The following is a 19,685-nucleotide window of genomic DNA, read 5'->3' on the forward strand; positions in this document are numbered from 1 at the left end:
TGTATGTAAAAATTCAATAATATAGTCCCTCCCTTCCCCAAATGATAAACTTCCATTTAAACACAAAGAATTGGGCATGTTTTTTTCCTGCTTCCTTATTATTTCCCAGTAAAATGAGAGTAGACACATAAAAAGTGAATAAACACAAAAGGACAAAGAAAACTGGAAAAGAAACAAGAGTAGACAAGGCACAGCAACACAATTTTAAAAGCTATTTAGTAGATGGATAAAGGATAATTGCCTGAGCTCATGAGAGATAGCTGAATTCTAAGTTTGCAAAGGAGGTAAGTCCTGGGAAGCCAGCTTCCAGAAATCTAGTAGCCAGACCTTTAGACTCCTCCCCTCCCCCCGCTTACAACTCTACCCTCTACCCAATCCCACCCCAGAACACTAAACATCATTCCTGAAAAACTGACCAGCTGAAGAGAAAGGCCTACAGATACTAACTTTTAGCAATAGGACCCTTACAGTTTCTCAGGTTGTTAAATATACGAGGAACATTGGTTAGAGAGGTGAGTGAGGAATGATATCCAACCCAGGCTCCACTTACTAAGCCCTGTGCTCTGGAAAGGGACTAACATTTTCTAATTAACATAAAGGCATCAACTGGTCAACAACTCAAATGTTCCAGGGTTCACCTTTTCCTAATTCACACAAAGGTTCTGTCTGGGTCAATCAACTTCAGCCCCATTTGAGAGGTCCCCTCTAAAATGGTTAGAACTTAGTCTCATTGTCCTTCAATGAAATGTGCTAGTCTACCTGCCACCCCCCGCCCCACCTCCCCAACAAACAGCTTTCAACTGGCATGTAGTCATACATTTTTAGTATATGAAAGGACAACGAAGGGTCACCAGTAGTGAAGAACACATAAAGCAAAAAGACATAAAACAAAAAATGCAGCAATGGAGAGGAAAGAAAGAAAAAAATCTTGAAAAAGTTTGTTACCCTCAGATGAATAAGAGAAGACGTTGTGTCTATAAAATAAGATACTATGATAAAAAATAAAATTTTAGGCTTTGGTCAGTTATTTCAGTTGGCTAGAGCATTATCCCAATACACCAAAGTTGCAGGTTTGATCCCTGTAAGGGCACATACAAGAATTAACCAATGAATGCATAAATAAGTGGAACAACAAATTGATGTTTCTCTCACACACATGCTCTCACTCTAATCTCTCCTCCCCCTCTCTAAAATCAATCAATACAAAAATTATTTAAAAAAATAAAATTTTAAATTCTCAGCAGAGGACTGAAAGATAACATTGAGGAAATCTTTATAAAGTAGATAAAAGTATAAAAGGTGAATCCATAGGAAATAGAGGGAGAGCACCAGGCAGGATGATTAAAAAGGTTAATAAGAAATATATGGTTTTCCAGAAATGCACTTGATTCACTCTCTGATAAATTTAAAAAATAAGAATTTGCTTTTTAAAAAAATCTGATGGGAAGGTAAAAAAAATGTATGAATTAAGTATTATTCGATAGCAGTTGAACTGAACAAATGTTTCTCAATAAATGTTCCTAAGTCATTGGTCCCAGTACTTGACCTAGCCTGTAAGAAATATTTTTCAAAGTAGAGGAATTGCTGCATTACAACTGGAGAGAACCAGAGAACAGCATCTCATGTCAATTGTCATGATTACATGGAAGGATAGAGCAGTATATCAGAGGGCAGCCTTTCATTAAGAATGACCTTGTAGGTTAATAGGCATTGCTAGGGCAACAAAGAGAAAAACAACTATAGAAGGGCATATTTCAGTACTGAAAAGAAAGGGGAGTATAAGAGAATAATTTCTAAACTCATCTTTTGGATAAATTGTCCATTATAATTTATCTCTGCTACAAACTAGATTTATCAGAGTATTTGAAAAAAAATTCACATAAGATTAGGTACACTTACAATTCCACTTTGTCTAGATAAAAACTTTCTAGAGAGAACAAGGACATTCAAGTTATGAAGGCAATCTTTTTTTCCTAGTTAGATGTTAGCAATGCAGGCGGTCACCACCTCAAGCCATTCAGAGATCTCAGTGCCACTAAATCATAGCTGCATATTTCCTACCATTCCTGAATTTCTGCCACCTTTATTCATTCACCGATTTTCATATAATGGCACATTCTAAGTCAAGTCAGAGCACTATCTTCTGTCAGAAATTCCCTTTAAAATGTTCATTCCAAAGACCTGGTAATAATTTTTACAGCATTCCAATGATGTGTGTAGTATTCTCATGACTATATATCAAGTAGAATGACATAACTACTTTTGGCTCTTGTGTAGAATTTATTTGTTCTGAGATTGAATGGCTTTAAGTTGAGTAAGGAGAGGGTGAATGAGGAAATGTTAGGTCAGCTATTCAGAGGTAGAAGCAAAATCATTATCACCTCCCAAAGACTATTGAGTAACCCTACATTTGATGAGGCAAATCAAAGGTCAACAGAATTGTTTGCTCCCCCTCCACCCTCCCACCCCGACCCTGAAAAGTATCTGCTTAAGGCATATTTGAATGAGACTTGTAAAAAGAATTGGGTTACAAAGACCCTTATAAACTTTGGAGGGAGGAGAGAATTTGCCATCAAGTAGAATCTTAAATTGACATTTAAAATAGCTTTTACATTTATATTAAATGTATAATCTAATTTGTACCTTTACATTTTCTGTACATGTTATAATAAATAATCATTACACATGCTATACTGACACTTTACAAGACTTAGAATATGTTTTATTTAAGTTATCATAGATGATTTTAGTTATTTCATCTTTTATTTTATGATAAACTATTGTTTATATCTGAAGTTGAGCCTTTGATTAGGAATGCAACTTATTATTTGCTGCTCCAATGGGAAAAATAAATGATTTGTTTTTCTATAATTTAATTTTTCTTATTGATTTCAGAGAGGAAGGGAGAAGGAGAGAGAGACAGAAACATCAATGATGAGAATCATTGATTGGCTGCCTCCTGCATGACCCCTACTGGAACCAAGCCCACAACCTGGGCATGTGTCCTTGACCAGAATCAAACCCGGGACCCTTCAGTCCGTAGGCTGATACTCTATCTACTGAACAAAACTGGCTGGGGCTATAATCTAATTTTATAGAATTATTTCTAATGATGAAATGCAGCAAAAGGTAAGGATTGATTCTATTGAGGAATGAATAATTGAATTCAAATTTTTACTATGTACAAGACATTTTCATAGGTTCATGAAAGAGTACAAAAAAAGCATAATTCTTGCCATGTAAGAAAACTTAAATCCTGGTAGGACAGATATGTACTCAAACACTTAGATCATAGTTAATATTATACAAAACCTAAGGATAAAGTGTTAGGTAATCACAAAGGATTTGCAGGTTGTTTATTGATTACAGCATCAATAGTAATCTATTGAAAAAGAAACTGTAGATATTGAAAAATCTGCACAACTACAGAAAGTCAGTGAAAATAGAGGTGGGCAAGAACCACTAAAATCAAATGCAGTCACTTATAAATGAGGGTCTGGCAGAGAGAAACTAGGTAACTAAAGACAAGACAAGATAAGTGACTGACATGGGTCCTTTGAAATAAAATAAAATTAAAAGATGATTTACATAAAACTGAGCTTCTAGAATATTTAAAAAAAATTATGTGGCTGTTACAAATGTCAAAGTTGATGTGACTGAAATATTCTATCTTAAAGTTGTCAGAAAATTATGCTAAAAACTCAATAAATACTTTAATTGTCCTCTGTACATTCAGGGAATTAGCACATAATCTCAACCACAACCTAAATTTTATTAATAAGGAAAATAAGCTTATCTTCATAATTTTTTATTTCATTTTTCAATTAAATTCCTAATCAATCCTCTTATTCGTATTTACTAAAAAATTTTGATCCCTATTTAGTGTTTGTTCTCCTTAACTGGACTTTTCTCTAGTACCAATGATTCTTGGTTAGAAAGGACCACCAAAATTTACCAAGTATTACTTTTGGCTGAGGATATAAGGAAGCAATACAAGGAAGTAGCCTTGTAGGATGGACTGGGTCATAACAGAAGTGAGGAAATTCTAGAGATAGGAAGTGTTAGGAAAAGATACAGAAATGGAAATGTGTAGCCATGTCAAGAGAAAAAGAAATAGGTTAGTTTGACCTGAAAGGTCACTTGAAATCATATAAAAGAGGTCTTTAAAGACCTAATTTTTATTGGTAGGCACTGGGGAACCCCTCAAAGTTTATATGCACAGAAGAATGAAATGATCTGAGGTATCCTTAAGAAGATTATTTTGAGTTCAGATATGAAGATGGATTAAAGTAGGATTTGGCTAGTGACAGAAAGATTCCATAAGAGGCTTTGTTAAAGTGCAGGCACAAAGTAAGGGACAAGCCAATGGGGTGACACTGCACCGAACATAAAGGAACAGGTTTGGTGAGAAGAGTAGATGTGGAAATTAGCTTTGCACCAGTTGAATTCTGCAAGCTGCCTGAGCCTCGGGTCTAAATCTTGGAAGAGAAATCAGGGCTAAAAATAAAGATGTGTGATCTTCTGTACAGAAACTCTTGGGGTAAATGAAATTGCAAAGAGAGAGGACAAAGAAAAAGAAGATGGTTTAAGACAAAGCCTTGAGTACTGCCTATATTTTAGGAGGAAGGAAGAGAACTAATTAACAAAGAAGAGAGAAAAACTGTGATCTCAGAAGAACAAGCAGAGTTCAGATGCAGAGTAGCCAAGGGAAAAGAGCTTCATAAAGGAGGCAATGAAATAAGGAGGATGAAAGCGGAGAAAAATTCTACATACAATGAAGAGAAGGTCACTGGAGATGGCCTTTAAGAGAATGGTTTTATCAGAGCATTAACAAAAGAGGTTTAAATTTGTTTCATGGACCTGTCCACACACTTCCTTAAACTGGAGACCTGCAGCATTATGTAATAGAGAAGCCTGGACAAGATGTCATGATGCATAGGTTCTAGCCGTGGCTCCCCTGAACAGCTATGTGGCCCAGGACTGGTCATATAAATGCTCTGGACATTAACATCCTCATTTATAAAATAGGAGATGGCAGAAATTTGGGAGAGGGGCTCACACCCAGCTGGCATTTCACACTACAATGATAAGATATAACATTCTTTATCCAATGAACAAGATTTTGAAAGGTTATTAAAAGCATTGACTTTAGAGTTAGACACATCTGAGATTGATACTAGCTTGGGTGCCTAATAGACCTACAATACGTAGTACTACACAAGTGATTTAACCTCTAAACTGTGGTTTCCTCTTCTGTCAACTTAGGTCAATGACAATATCTCCTTCTGGGGCTGTAAGCAAGAATTACATGAGGCCTGGAAAAGTATTAGTATAGTTCCTGGAACCTAAAAAAGGCTCCTAAATACTAGTATCTGTTGGCTGAAAAAATAAATATTGGCTAGTATTCTCAGAGAGGAGCAAAAACAGGATAGAATCATGCAAGGAAATAAATATAAAGTGTGAGGAGGATAGTGGGGGTTTACAGGGACAGTAATAAAAAGTTAAATATCAGCCGTCAGCTCTGTCACTTAAGGGTAGGGTAACTTGAGCAAGTGAACTAATCCTAAATCGTGGGTACTGGAAAAAATTGAGGCAAAAATGGCAGACAATAAATTAAATCTGAGAATTAGGCCAGTGAATGCTACCTATATTGGTCTTGGTTATTTTTAATATATGTATTTGTCATACTTCATTATCTAAAAGTATCAATTAAGCCCTGGCTGGGTAGCTTAGCTGGTTAAAGCATCATCCCGATATGCCAAGGTTGTAGGTTCGATCCCCGGTCAGGGTGCATACAAGAAGCAACCAATGAATGCATAAATAAGTGGAACAATAAATAGATGTTTCTCTCTTTCTCTCTCAAATCAATAAAAAAATATTGATCAATTGGAGCAATATTTGCATAACATGAGGATTATGTGAGAGTTAAACAAAACAGCAGTTAAAAATCATAGCAGTGTTTTTTGTATATGGTTAGTGCTGAATAAATGGTTGTTGCTGCTGTTATTTATTACTATAAATACCATATTATTACTCTATCTCTAGGAAATAGAAGTTGAAGCAGAGAAGGAGGAGTAAGCATAAGGGTACGATGTGTATAAGTAGATGTGCAGGATGAGAGGAAAGCAGTGAAAAGAACAGAAATGACACTAGCTTAACTAAAAATAGCAGGGAAGTCGAGGTAACAAACTGTTAAGTTGTTATGATTTAGAAAAAAAGTATATCAACTCAATATGGTAACTATGGTTGATCAGGCTGACCAGAAAGTTCATGTAAGTTTTTCATCAATGAAATAAAACATTAAAATAGGTTGATGATCTCCTATGTACACATCCAAGAATGTATACAACTTGCTCACCAAGGGAAATGTACATAAGAGCACTATCCATTATAGCATCAACTGAGGAACTACCCAAATGCCCATCGACAGTGAAATGGATAACGTGTGTTGTATCTACACAATATAAAATTACACAGCAATAAGAAAAATGGTTTTAACCACACATTTCAATAAGGTAATTCCACACAAAAAACAGTAAGTGAAAGAAGATAAGCACTTAAGAGCTCATACTGTGTGATTCAATTTAAATGAAGCACAGAAACAGAAAAAAAGAACTATGCCGTTAGAAGTCAAGGTAAGCCCGGCCAGCGTGGCTCAGTGGTTGAGCATCAACCTATGAACCAGGAGATTATGGTTCAATTCCCAGTCAGGGCACATGGCCGGGTTGTGGGCTCGATCCCCAGTGGTGGGGCCTGTAGGAGGCAGCTGATCAATGATTTTCTCTCATCATTGATGTTTCTATCTCTCTCTCCCTCTTGCTTCCTCTCTGAAATCAATAAAAATATATTTAAGAATAAAAAAGAAGTCAAGGTAATAATTACTAGAAGAAGTCAAGGATGGGAGAGTTAGTGACTAGAAGGGAGTGCAAGGGGGATTCTCAGGGCGCTGTGTCGTTTATTTCTTGATGGGTGCTAGTTATATGGGTGCATATTCAATTTGTAAAAATTCATCAAGATGTGTACTTAATATATGTGCACCTTTCTTTATATTTCAGTGAAAAGTTGTTTAAAAGGACAAGGAAAAAATGGTGTTGATGATGACAACTTTATAAGTGAACTCTTTCCAAATCTAAGGGTCCCTGGGGGAACTTGGAGAAGAAAAGAATGATGTACTTGTTGAGTCACTTGAGAGTTTCAGCAGCAGAAAAACATAATTGATATTCAGAAACAGTTAATACAATTGTGTGGAAATAAAGAATTTATATGTGATTTCAAAACAAGTCTCAGATGCAGAGAACCAGATGGGGCCTTTATTGACTCACATGTGATTCTGACTGGGAGAAAAATCTATCTTTGGAGATTAACCTGTGACTCTCACAAACAATGAAAGTGTCTGGCACGCACATAGGGAAGATTGACTCTGGGCCCAGAAGTTCGCTGATTTTGAAATGGATGTGCTAAGAAAGAACTTTATTTAAAAGAGTTGACTAGAAACAGCTGCACTTTGTCGTCAGAATAAAAATCCACAAGTATTCTAAGACTTCAAAAAATATAACAAACAATGTGACCTCCTTAACCCTTAGAAGAGACATTTCTGCTATGGTTGTATTCAGTCACAATTTATTTCTCCTCAAAACCTCTTGCAATGGCTGTCCATAGAGATGCTTCTAGAAAAGAGTGAAGGAAGCAGAAATGAAAAGAAATAATAAAATTCTTCTTCATTCCTAGTGAAAATGGTCAGAGTGAAATCTGATGTTTTCTTAATAACATGTTTGAACATGTTTAGTTGAAGTTTATTCTTAAGAAGGCTTAAGTATGGGTTGAAATATTTAAAAAAAGCAAAACAACAGGAAAATTGAGGAAGATAGAGGGGATAGTCTTAGACATTATCTTGTCATTTCCTTTTTCCAGATTTTCACATGCAGAAGCCTACTTACGAAAATGTATGTGACTGCTGACTTAGGTTACTGAGGGAAGGTCTGACATCTCCCTGCTGGAAAATGTTTAAGAAAGAGATTAACTAGCCATTTAAAATTATTTGGAATTAATTCTTCCCAAAAGTCGGTGGCCAAATAGGATGTCTTCCAGATATATGACTTCATTTTGTTCTCTGCTTCCACAAACAATAGAGTCTCTCTTTCACAGGGTGATACGAAAACATAAGCTCTAAACCTTAGTGAATGTGAACTGTGGTTTCAAGGGATTTAGACATCGTTTCTACAAAACTAAGTGAGGTAAATAAATGATAAATTAACCAACTAATTCAGGCAAAAATATTTCCAAATTTTGAGAGGGGGAAAAAAGGACCCTTTGATTAGTTTCCTCATTTTCTAAGTAACCAGATGAGTCTACATTGTACTTTGTGTAGATATAGCTCAATGCCTTCTTGAATAAATAGCACTACCTCAGAGTGAAAAGATTTTACAATTTACAAAATGCACTCATACATACTACTCATATATGTTTCATATTGAAAATACTAAGAATTTGGGAGGTAAGATTTAACAGTTAAGATAACAAAGGAGAATTTTAAAAATCAGCATACCTTCTGATCTTAGAGGACTATGGAGACCATGAGTCCAAATCTGTCATACTTCAGTGTAAAGAAAAGAACCCAGAGTGTAGGAATGAGAGCTTTTCCATAGAATACAGAGTCACTATGAAGACTCCTAGTTTGGTCTATTCTCCCTAGAACCCAACAGTCACCAGAGTATAAGCTCCATATATAGAGGATGCTACCTGTTTTTCCACACGTTTTCTCCAGCATCTAGTACAGCATTTGGAACCACAAAAGTTACTCAGCATATGTGTTATAAAAATTCATCTCTGTAGATATCTAACTTGCTTTTTAACATAGACACATCTAACATTTTTTTAAATATCAGGTCCATAATTTTGGAGTTGATGTAATATATTCACAAGTTAAATAATTCAAAATAAAGGTTTACAAAATAAATCTGTATTTACTTTTAAATACCCATCAAGCTATTGGAATGTATCAAATGTTTTTCATGATTTAATTTTTCAGTATTTACATTATTTATTGTGTCAATAGATTTTAACCATCATCTATGAACAAAACACTGTTACCGCTTTAATAATGTAATATACAAACTAACAAAGGTGAGTTAAATTAGACTTCACCTCTACCAGAATGTCAATATAATTTCAAATATTATATTTATATTGTGGTAAAAAAAAAGTATTTCAATTATCTGTGTTTCAAAATATAAAACCTTGTTTTCTTATTTTGTGAAGTCTTACTTTGCTAACAACACATTTTTACCATTAGAAGATGTAGTTTTAAAAAATGCCTGTGGAACAACTATGCTAGATTATGCAGCATAACTCCTAAAAAATTGTAAGATCCCCAATTCTTCCAAAAGTCTAAGACAAACACTTCATGAGCTATAATGGAGGCTCCTGGAACAGCAATTGTTTTCAGGTTCAAGAAATGAAAATTTTCTACAACAAGGCACTTACTGCCTATTAGACATGTGACTATAAAGTATTATATTTTTCAACAAATATGTAAGAACTAACACATCCAGACAATTGTGCTATTTCCAAAGTGATGCTGTTATACCAAAATTGTTACTATTATTATAAACATTTTGAAAAGTCCCCTTCCGGAATTGCTTCTATAGACTGCAGCTCATTCTTTTGAATATCTGCAAGGATAGCAAAACTTTTTCTTTTGAATGTAGAAAACAGTTTTAGAAGAGTCAAAATTATTTAGGCCATGGCTAGAGAAGTAGGTGTGTATCTAAAAGAATGTGTGACCACAACAGCAATTTGAAGAATTTTTCCAGGGTGGCTCCAAATACCCAATCCACTCTTGGGTAGTTTCCAAAAAAAAAAAAAAAACACACACACACACACAAAAAAACAACCCAAAACTTTGTCCAAGTTTTATTTAAAATAGTTAACTAAATAGTTATTTAAAATAACTCTCCAAAAGTTTCCAAAAACCATTGAGAACTGTGGACTAAATATGAATGTCCAGATGAACTCTCTCAAGGACGACATACATTTTAAATAAATTCTATCTAAGTAACTTAAAAGCGAAGTCTCATTATTTTATGGGCATGCCACATGTAGTTTTCTCATGTGTCATAGATCAAGCAATGTGTAAGGTAATTTGCTAGAAGCAGAATAATTTGTTCCCCTTAATCAGAAGTTGAGTTTGGGGAACTCCAGGTTGCTCTCACACCATGATCAGGAATCACATTTCTGGAGAGTGTGGTAGCTCACTACAGGTCTCTCCTTACTGCATTTCTTAAGCCACTTGAAATTAACCTTCTAGAATATGGTTTCAATAAAGAAAAGAAAGCCAACTTCTATCAGTTGTCTCCCATGATAAGGCTGCTAACTGTGAAAACTATATGAGCATTTCTATTATATAGAGAAAATATTTACACTGTGAACAGTTTCAAAATGGAATATAAATCAATATGTAAACTGAATTCTCTAACTCAACGTTTTCTAAATGGCAACGAAAAAATTAATACTTTTTTGAAAGAATAAACAAGGCTACTTAGATAATAATGGAAAAGAACAACGTGTCTGTGTACATGTCTTAACTCTTTTTCATCACGATGCAAGTCTTTTGCTTCATGTTGACTTTGGCGGATGAATTCTGGCTTTTCTCAATGAAAACAGATCCTTGGCCATGATCTGCAATTTAATGCTGAAACAGGATGAAACATATCCTGGAATTCCCACATATCGTTTCTTATTAGCATGTAGTATGTCATGCAAGTGACCCTCTATGTCTGACATGTTCAACCCCTTTGGCCTTCAACAAGTAGCAACAAAATGAGAAGCACATGAACCTTTCTAGACTGTTCCAAGAATTAGTCTTTTTTGTTTTGATTCATTCAAATATTTATTGAGCAGACAGGGAGATACAAAGGTGTTTAAAACCCTGGTCAAAGAGGTGAGGCAAATGCACAAGTAGAAAGAAAAGTTCCCTGAACCACAGCAGTCAAAAGAAAAGTGCTTTAGGAGATAACAGTGCGATGGCCCTCAGCCTGGAAGGGGACATGGGTGAGTGGACAATCAGAAAGGGGTCTGAGATTACAATAGAAGACTTCAGTCTGGACTGTTGATGATATTCAGTATGGACTATATTTGTCTCTCGTCTTCCTCTTTCCCCATCTTTGGGCTTAATTCACCAGTAGTTCCCAGGATTGTTCCATGTGCTTTTTCTATACTTGCTTGCAATTTTGCTTTAATGTCCTCTACAAAACCAGGTCCTTTCGGTATTTTAAGAGTTTTTTCCTGTTTTTTTGTTTTGTTTTGTTTTTAAGGATTCTTGATCATTTGATATTGGCATTGATGGTTTTGAGTCTTTCCCATTCTGGTTTGATTTTTGTGCTTTTTTGGCTGCAGTATCTCGTACAGATTTCTTTACTAGAGCTTTTTCTTCAGCTTCCTCATCCTCAAAGTCATCATCGTCATCCTCATCATCCTCCTCCTCATCCTCCTCATTAACTTCATTTTGCTTTTTCTATGGAATCTGGCTACCACTTCCAGGGGCAGAACGCTTTCCAGACATACTTAGGGATTTCACATCCTCCTCCTCTTCACCTTCTGACTCTGCATCTTCCTCCGCAGCTACTAAGTGCTGCCCACTAATATGTACAGGCCCTGAACCACACTACAACCATAGACCCCAGCTAGTGTTATTTCAAAGCCACCAAAGGAAACCATTGGCTGTACAGACATTTTCAAAGTTGCCAGTGTTACTTTCATTGGACTGCCTTCATAATTCCTTACCTCTGCTTCAACAATGTGCAATTCATCCTTTGCACCAGCCCTTAAACTGACTGTACATAAAGATAATTGGTGCTAATTTTCATCATTATCCACCTTAAAGTGATGATCTTTTGTCGGCCTTTAGTTCACAACCAAAAAGATAGTCTGGGGCCTCAGAGGGCTCATGTCCACATCCATTGAATCGTCCCTGGGGTGGTGGCACACACTTAAGTGGGAGAGAAGGCGGACAGAGATAAAGGACTTCTGTTCCCCAGGACAGACGCGCAAGATGGAATCACACCAGGGAAGAATTAGTCTTGAGAACACATTGTACTATCGTGCACTAGAAATTAGGAAATTAGGGCAGCAAGATTTTGTTTATAAAAGAAAATATTCCTAACCTTTTTTTTTTTTAGCTTGAGAAGACAAGTGACCCTAACAACAGCTCCTTCTTTAGCCTTATAATTTATATGTCTATATTCTAGTCAAGCTAGGTCTGGGTCAAACTGACCCGAGGCAAGGAGAAATATCTTTGTTGTGCCACTCTGAGTCAATGTATGGTACTAACAACGACTTCCTGTCTTTGATGTTTCTCTGGAGATTCTTTATGGGGGAGGAAGTCTCGGTGGTTGGCATGCCTATCTGGTGAACATGAGGATATAGGGAATCAATGGAACCTTGCACAGTCCACTCCAAGGACATGATGAGGCATTTCTGAGGATACAGAGTCAAAGAGGGGAGAGGCACCTTTCCATTTTTCTTAGGGGATAATTCATGTTACTGCTAAAGTCTCTTTCCACTGAGTTTGTAATTAATTACAAGCCTTGACTAAAGATGGATCCCCATGATAGAAAAATTCAAGGTTGCAATGAATGGAGAGCTAGCCTATTAGATTAATGTAGGCCTCCTTGACCATCTCCCACCCCCCCACTCCCCCCACCTGAGTCTTTAAACCTAATATCTTGGAATCAGCTCTGAGAATGTAAGTGTGAGGCTGAACTCAAGTATGATTGCTCTGTGCTGCAGGCACAGGAGCTTTGGTGAGAAGAGAAGGAAGCCCAGGGAACCACTCATGTGACCAGGAGTGAGGAGCACAGATTTCACTTTTGGGTTCTGTTTTGGGCTCATTAGGTGTATTTAGAAAAATATGCTTTTAATTGCTTTTGTTTCTCCATCTAAAAGGACAATATGGACATCTTCCAGAGAGGGTGACATTCCCAGTTCCAACACAAACTTATTTCTGTCACTGTGAAGTCTTACTTGGTGTGACGCCAATGATCCTGGAGTGAGGTCTGGGCATGGGGTAGAAAAAGTTAAATGATTAACTTGCCAACTTCAATTGCTAGGAAGAGATGGGGCAATTTCAAGCAGTAAAAACAGCTATGCATTCAGAAACTATTATCAGGAGCACTAGACAGCACTGCATGATGTTCTGCAAACCACAAGTGATGTCAAAGCTGCGAGGCTGCTGGGCTGCCGGAGGCTCAGCGATAATAGATGCTAAAATTACTGCTGAAGAAGCAGATTTGATTACAAAGAGACCCGAGAGCCGTGAAGCCCTTGGAAAGCTGCCCTCTGAGTTTTACAAGTAATAAGATAAACAGCATCTCCAACTGTAATCACAAAATATAATAAAAATGCTCTGGGCTCTCATAGGACTTGCAAGTATATCTCCCTTGAGTGATATAAAACCACGCCGTTCCTAATACACAACGATGAGGACAAAGTTACCACCAAATTGAGGTCATGTCGGAAATATGGACAACTCTGTAAAGAATCTTTTTAAACTGATTTTAAAAGAAGTGGACTTGTTTAAATTGACCCCAACCTGTATGTTCCCACCTTTACCCTCATGTCTTGGTTATACAATCTGTTAGCTCAATATTTTTAGCCTAATTCCTCATGGCATTTGATCATCTGGAGCCTTCCTCCAACCCCCAGCATCCCTCCATCCTCTACCCCATTCCCCATTTTCATCCCCAGCTCCTACTATTTCCATCCTAGGTTTTGCCCAAAATCTCTTTCTTCTCACTTGTGAAGTGGAAAGTTCAGGTAATGATAACAGTGAGAAAAAATGAAAAACCTTATGGTGAATTTATTTCAATATTTTAAAAAAGCCTTCTAAAATTGGTTATTTAGGAGTTCCCCATCTTCTTCTGAAACTTCTTAAACAACACTTTATTCTTGCTTGTTATATGTTTTATAATTTAGATGGACCAATGGGTTATCTACTGGTTGTCCAGTACAATCAAAATTATCTTTTTAAGAAATTACATCTGGTTAAGAAAGACACATGAGATGAAAAAGTTTAGAAAAAATGTCTGTGGAAAAGCAAACCTAAAATATACAAAGACATTTATTTAACAGAAAAAAAATTGGTTAAAATGTACTAAATATACACAAAAATACTTTATATACCTTATAAAATATTTTAAAATTAATTATAATAAAATGCAAGGCATACCACATGCGAAGGTTTTGAATGAATTAAAATGACAACAGAAGTAATCTTTGACCACTGGGTTCCAACAATCTAGTCTATATGAGAACCAGTTTCTAAAATAGGTCTTAGTGACCTACTGATTATATGAAATCTGAATAACCAAAAAGAATTTGAACCCTCAAATAAAATATGTATTATTTGCTTTATTGGAGACACCATACATGTTTTGCTTTCCATTGGATAAAGTTATGGGATATTAATAATGTGATTATGAGGACATTATATTAAAAGTATTTATTTTCTGTTAAATCTGAACAATTCAAGGCACAACATACAGTGTGGTCTCTAGCCAGGCAGCCTGGGTAGGAATCCTTGCTCAGGTTCAGTCACTTACAAGCTCTGTAATTTTGGGAAAGTTACTTAACTTTTCTGTACTTCAGTTTCAACATTTAAATGGGGACAATAATGTTAGGATTGATGCTAGAATTAAATTAGTTAATATAATTAAAACACTTTTTATATGTTTATGTTTTAAACAAATGTTTATATGCTTATATGCACCTGGTCAATAGTAAGGACTATTTAAGTGTTAGCTATTCTTATTGTTTCCCCTTTCCTTTTTTTATTCAGGGAGATAGGATATCTCTATATCCCGTTTGCCTCATTAAAAATGCCCAATGGAATAAGGAAGGACAAATATCTGCATATTTTCATCCTTTTTGACTGGTCTGTAGCAGAGATAAATTCATCCTGATATACCCTCCCTCATTTATTTCTATTTCCAATTTCTACCAGTTTGAAGAACTAAACTTATCAGTCTTCTATGTTGTTTAACCCTGATCTTCTGCCTTTTCCCCATTTATTCCTATAATCAGCCCATAAAAAAAAATAACACTGGTAAAATTTGGATAGGAAAAAACCTTGTGAGGTATGTCTAATTATTTGGCTATCAACTAAAAGTCTGACTTACGCGAGTCTTTTCCAGGGTTCTTCTTCGCTCTAACAATCCAAAGATAATTTAAAATGTCCAGTGTAGCATATAGGTAAGCAACTCTGACAAGAACAGATGCTCTGCATTACTAGATTTCAAAATAACAAACCAAGGTGGGCCCCTGGATGACATACAGCCACTGTAGGAGACAACTTCAGTTCCTTAAGTGTATTTAGATGACCAGTGACTTTCAGTCTTCTTTCATGCTTTAGGTGGAAAATATCTCTATGGAAAAGATGTTCTCATATAAGGACATAAAAGAGTTTTGTTTTGACTTTGATTTTTTTTTAATAAATGGTTGGAAAACAGCATGCTGCTTGTATTGTACTGTGTAGAGTACAAAATGAACATTCCAATCTTATGAACCATTGGGGCCATGGGATAATGGCACTTGGCAGCTGTTGGATAAGGCTGGTAACACTCCAGGGTGTGCTCCCCTGGACACCTCTGCTCTCTGTTGTTTTGGGTCCCTACCATTAGCAACCTGCCTGATGCTGCCCCTCTGCTGCAGCACTGTCCTACTCTAAAGGCCCCCTTCTTAGCTAGAGCTGTTTTTCTGAACGCTGCTTCCCAGGCATTTCACAACACAATGTGTATTTTCAGTGTAGCAAACCACTAAGATGCTCCCTATATCTTATCCCAAACTTTTATCTTCACTTTTCTAGGATGCTGACCAAAAACTTAAAGTAAACAGAGAAAGACTTTAATAAAAAGGGAACAATATAGAGTCAATGTAAATTCAATAGCACAATTCATCATCATTATGTTAAAGAGCTGACAGTTTAGTTCCCGGGAACTTCATTTTGTCAAAAGACATCCTTTTTTTTTGGTCATACCATGATATATATATATATATATATATATATATATATATATATATATATATATATATATATATATATATATAATTATAAACAATGTGAGACTTGTTTCAAGAAAAAATACCAATGTATGCACTTTATTTAATTGGCCATTTTAAATAAAAATATTTTCCTTATCAGTAGCACTAAGAAATAGCAGCTAAGATAATCATTCTGAGGTATTTCAAGAATTTGAACCTATTCAGTCATTCAATAAATAATTATTAAATAAAATATTATGTGTATGGGTATATGAAATGAAGTGTCTTAAATTTAGGGTTATTATTGAGAAAAAAATATATATGTCAACTACAATGCCATTGAGAAGTAATTGTAACGTATATAGAATATGGCATGATAATTCTGTAATTACTTTCACATCAAGAATAAAAACTAAAATTTAAAACTACAGATTTCTCCAAGTATTGTAAGTATATTTGACTCCATATTCACTTTTTATATCTATCTTATTGTGAAGCCATTTTTAAGTGCAAAAGAGTATTTTGGCACTGTTGCCTATTCAAAGCATTTTAAAGCATTTATAAAAGGGAAAAATGCTTTGCTGATCTTTTTACCTGCTTAAGCCAGAAATAAAACTATGAAATTATAAAATACATAATGGTGACTTTTAAAAACATTGAACAGTTAAACTAAAGACAGAGTTCACCGATTTATGTTGATTACAATTAAGGGAATTAAGCTTTGCCTTTTGTGATTATTGCAAGTAGACACTTTTTTTCTTACTTCAATATAAAAAACAAGAAATTCAATGAACACTACAATTGAGGAAACTTCTAATAATAAAAGTGTTTAAAAATAGTTGATTATTGGCTTCATGTTAGGGATAAATAGAAATTTTAAAATGTAATCCATGATTCAGAAGACTTACGTCATATGTCAACGATTAAAAATATATATATATATTATCCAGGCAAGAAATACTAATACCTTTCTTAATAAGCCATAAACCTTTTTGTTGAGCAGCCTAAATAAAATTATGGATAATAACTGTTAGAAAATCCAACAATATTGCTTCAAAGACAACAAGAACTTTCAAATCCTAAATTGAGTTCTTCAAGAAACCAAAACAATAGACAACAAATGTAAATGTCATTTATATGGTAAATGACAAGAAAAGAATCATGGAAGGATTATGGTATACCAATGACAGGGTTCCAATAAATGCTTATCGGATTAAATGTATGTATGTGTCTATGTTAATGTGTTGGAAATGAAAGGTTGAGGAGAAATGAGTGTGAGTTATTTCATTTCATTATTTTGAAACAATGACCCTAAAGGGTATGTCAACCCCTCGAGATAATCTTCAGAGATATCATGTCCTTAGTTCAAGACTTCCCTTTTCTGTTTACTTTTAAATTGTTTTCCCTCTCTTCACACTGATTTATGATATCACTAAAGAACATACTCCACCTCCATGATCACTGTGCGCAAGTGGAAGTAGTTATGAAAGTGCTTCCATCTGCCAGCCTTGGCATGTGCATGTTAGCACTGGGATGCTATCTTGAACGTTATGAATTTGAAAAGCCCATTTTCTTTCAAATAATTAGTAGGGTTTTACAGAATTTACTAACAGACACATCCTTGGAACATGCTAAGCAAAACTAATTGCAGATAAACTAGAGTCTATCTTGGTTGAAGTAAATACATTTCCAAATATCAGCATTTTGAAACCTCAAAGCAATTTTGGCTTTTCCAATTATGGGTAGGATATAAATAATCTGTGTAGGGGCAAACCCTTTTAACTATAAAGTAAAGAGAATGACCTCATTAAAAGATCTATGCCTCAGTAAGTTCCTACTCATTTCCAAGTGAATTGCTCAAAAGTTCCTTAGAACTCATTAGACTATCAGTACTTGACTCAGCAAAACTGTAGGATGTAAAGGTGCTTTCAAACTATTAGAGAAATCAGTCAACTGGAATTATTTTTAAGAGAGGAGAGGTAAATTCCTCACAATTCCTACATGGAGTATCCCATTAGAAATGTTTATAATGTTCAATATGATTATCATTTTTAGATGAGTTATAAGCAAGTGTCATTAAAAACATTATTGTTGATGAAAATAATTACTGGGTATATTAGTTTTCTCTGGCTGCTGTAACAAGTAATCATAAACATAGTGGCTGAAAATAACACAAATGTAGTCTCTTACAGTTCTGGAGGTCAGAAGTACAAAGTAGGTCTTATGGGGGTAAAATCTGGGTGTCTGTGGGCTGTTTTCTTTCTGGAGGCTGTAGAGGAGAATCTGTTCATTGCCTTTTCTAAAGGCTGCCCACATCCCTGATTTGTAGTCCCTTTTCCTTTTCAAAGCCAGCCGTTGCATCCCTCTGAACTTTGCTCTTATCATCACATCTCATCTGCAAATAGGAGAAAAGTCCTACACAAGTTTCTGCTGTATCTCATTTAGGGGTTTTACTGTGCTAACAGAACTGCTTCATAGAAATAAAAATCATTTATGTTTGTAAAACTTCAGAAGTCATTCAGCTAGACATAAAGAAGATAGTCACCTGCTTTTCTTTAATGAGAGTTCAGTGAAAATGCAGGATAACAGTGAAAAATGTTTTCCCTTTGTTAACTGATTTTTCCCCTCTTCAACATAATGTAGGTGGAGAGCAGGTGATAAGATAGTTGAGGCTAAAAAGAGTGCAAGTTGAAGAAGTCTTACTTTCTCGTAATATAATCAAGTACACAGGAGATTTTTGTCATTCAATTACTAATTTGTTCAATCAAAAATATTACTTGGGACAGTGTAAGGTGGTAGAAATAGAAAAGACTCAAGGAACTCAAGTTTAATGGATGAAAGAGACAAAGTAATCATTATTTTTTAAAAAAACACAACTATTAAATCTTGGCTTGAATATGAACCTTTCTTTCTTTCCTTCTCCCACCCCCAAATCCAATGTCTTCAGAATAGGTGCAAGCTCGTTAACCAAGGTGGTTTGTAAACAACAATAAAATATTTCTCTCTCACTCACCCACTTTAACATTTTATAAACACACTTTCTGACATCTTTAACTTATGAACTCATGTTCAAATAACTCACATTTCAAACAGCAATTATACACACCTGCCCTTCTTTCAAACAAACCTGCCTTTTAAAAGAATCCTTTTAGGTTGGATTTTAGATTGAGAAGGGATCTTAGGGATCTAGATTTCCATGCTCTCATTTTACAGAGTTAGAAAATAAAGTCCAGTTACATTGGCATGTGCTCTCATTATCAGCTTCTATATAGAATTGTAACTATTCTAATTTAATTTAATAGTTTGTTCAGGTTTTCCATAGAAAGTAGACACCCAAAGTTCCTTTTTTCTCAAATCAGAAATTCTTGTTACATTGGCAGTGGCTGAGCAGTTGAGCCACATGGGTCAGCTGTCCATCTTCTTCCTTTTTAAATATATTCTTATTGATTTTAGAGAGAGGATGGGAGAGGAAAGAAGAGGGATAGAAAGATAGAAACAGCAATGATGAAAGAGAAACATTGACTGGCTGCCTCCTACACACCCCTCCTGGTCTAGGCACGTGCCCTGGCCAGAATCGAAATGTGACCTCCTGGTTTATAAGTTGATACTCAACCACTGAGCCACACCGGCTGGGCCATATTCTCAATTGT

General features: G+C 35.4%; 2 protein-coding genes and 1 pseudogene across 5 annotated transcripts in view; 1 reads left to right on the top strand and 2 right to left on the bottom strand.

The window, feature by feature from the left end:
- Nucleotides 1–19,685, bottom strand: part of RNLS (renalase, FAD dependent amine oxidase) — a 220,581-nt gene that overhangs the window by 183,874 nt on the left and 17,022 nt on the right. The window lies entirely within an intron of this gene.
- The window catches only part of LOC132214967 (gastric triacylglycerol lipase-like), a 224,746-nt gene that overhangs the window by 164,086 nt on the left and 40,975 nt on the right, over nucleotides 1–19,685 (top strand). The gene's annotated exons all lie outside the window — the stretch shown is intronic.
- LOC132214611 (nucleophosmin-like) lies at nucleotides 10,857–12,462 on the bottom strand (annotated as a pseudogene).

This window comes from Myotis daubentonii, chromosome 13 (genome assembly GCF_963259705.1).
Source record: "Myotis daubentonii chromosome 13, mMyoDau2.1, whole genome shotgun sequence".
NCBI lineage: Eukaryota > Metazoa > Chordata > Mammalia > Chiroptera > Vespertilionidae > Myotis > Myotis daubentonii.